The sequence below is a fragment of the Manacus vitellinus genome, unplaced genomic scaffold (assembly GCF_001715985.3).
Source record: "Manacus vitellinus isolate BGI_N305 unplaced genomic scaffold, ASM171598v3 scaffold_24_pilon, whole genome shotgun sequence".
Classification (NCBI taxonomy): Eukaryota; Metazoa; Chordata; class Aves; order Passeriformes; family Pipridae; genus Manacus; species Manacus vitellinus.
This window is the reverse complement of record NW_021939798.1, coordinates 5585747-5588001: the sequence shown is the minus strand read 5'-3', so window position 1 is coordinate 5588001 and position 2255 is coordinate 5585747.

Here is a 2255-nt window from a genome sequence, read left to right as displayed (position 1 = left end):
CCTGGTTTAGACTCTTTTCTTGGCAGAGTGAATTTTGCATGTGGGGCTGGAAAGAACTCAATCTGTGTCACAGTTTCCAAGGGCAGGATGGATTTTTTTTTTCTTTTTTTTTTTTTTTTTTAGAGGACAATAAATTTTTATTTTTTTGCTAAGAAAAAAAAAATTATAAACCAAAGCGGTGTGTGCGTGTGTGTGCGCGTGCCTGCCCAGGTGGATCTGGGGAGGGTGGGGAAGTCTGGGCTGTGGAGCCCTCAAAACAGCAGATCCATGGCCAGTTTTGCCTTTTCCCTTTCACACAACCAAGAGTTAATTTCTCCCTGAGCTCCCTTCTGGATCGAGCCCCTTTTTCAGGGGGTTACCTTTCACCGTTCTCATCGAGGTGCTGTGGAAAAGGGGGGAACGTCGGTGGGGTGCAGGTAGGTTGGTCAGAGACCCCTGAAATGGCAAAACCACAAAAAAAGAGTGGTTTTATCACCCAGATTCTTGAACTGGACGTGGATTTCTGTCCTGGAAGAGCCAGGCTGGGCAGAGGTGAGCCAGTACCTCTGTGCCTGCGCAGCAGATACAAACAAGAGTTTCGTGTGTTGGCACCAAAAAGAACATGCCTTAGCCATGGATCCAAAAATTACCTTTTAGTTTGGGTCTAATTAGTGCTTCAAAGATGTGTCAACCACTTCCCATCAGTCCAATCGCAACAATAATCTGAATCACCCAGTTTATATTAGAGACTATTAGTAACACAATAAAAATCAGTAAATGTGAGTGCCACTCCCCTTCCCTCTTGTGTTCCAGCAATCTGTCTGTGTCAGGTTCTTCACCAGGATGAGGATGATGATTTCTTCCTTCTCCTCAGTCTTGCATTTAGCAGGAGCTGGTTTTTTTGTGCTTCAAGCCATATTGTCTCATGCTTGTGCTGTTCTCTGGTCCATGGGGTTAGTGACGCCCTGATTGATTAAGGTTTATTAGTCCTTCTCTGTAAAAAAGATACAATTTCTTCAGGGGTGGGAGAAGACCCACCCAACTGCCCGGAGCTGAGCAAAAAATTAAGCTGAAACACCTTGAATAATACAGTGCAAACAACCTCAAAACAGAGGTCAGCCCGTGGCACCTGCTCACCGGGACACACCTGGGTGGTGGCAGCCCAGGGCGAGTTAGAGCATAGTGATTTTTAAACAAAGAGCTAAAAAATAAGCTAAAAACACGTTCAGACCTACAGCCTCGTAGAGTTAAGCCTTGTAATAAAGCATGAGGTTGGTTGTTAACAGGTGCCAACTCCAAATGAGCTGCAGAGCTCAGGCTTGGGGTGCTGAACCCGGCTGAAATGACCCCCCTCGGGACAGATTCTCCGCAATCCCAGACCTGCCTCTGGAATATTATTTCTCTGCACTGAAACGAGTGATCTAAGCCAGCAAATGGCTTCCTTGGGAGCCTTAATCCCTCCTGCTGTGGGCTCTGTCTGTCACACAGATACCAAAGGAGCTTTTTTTTTTTTCCCACCCCCGCATCCAGGATTTGACCTGAACTGACCCAGCGGCAGCTCTGCCCACCGAGGGAGCAGCTGCTGCTCAGGCACCCGTGAGGGTGATGCTTTTAATACCCTGGGCAGCTCCCAGGGACCCTCTGCAGCTCGAACACAGCCACCCCCTTGCAGGGTGGGGATAGAGGGAGCTCCAGGTGTGTAATTAGTACTCATTGCAGCTAAAACAAGCACCAAAAAACCCCAGCAAATAGTTACAACGACCTGTCCTGCCAGGCATATTTGCTGTCACACTGGGCCATCCCACATGGAGGCACCCTGCAGAGCTTCCCAGCACTTCCAGAGGGACCCAGATCCTTGGCAGAGGTTGGAGGTGACACTGGGGTCCTGCCCCCTGTGTCTGGCCTCCAGCAGCCCCAAGTGCCTCCTGGTTTGGCTGCCGGCACTGCGATGTTCTTTATTGCTGCCCAGGCTCCCTCAGCTCCAGCAGGTGGATACAATTGGTGGTAAAATAAAAAAAAAACAAAAAAACCCAAACAAACCAGACGCAAGAGCTATAGGCATTTCAGCAGCTCCCACCACATCCCAAATGCCTTGTCCCACCCTGCCGTGCTGCTGCCACAGCTGCCCCCGGCACAGGGCCACTGCACAGACTCAACCCACGCATCAGCTTTGTGGCTTTTCATTTAAAATAAGAGGCTTATCCACAAGAAAAAGAGGGGGAAAAAGATTTAAAACAGTAAAAAAAAAAATAAAAAATGAAGGCAGCTTTGGACAT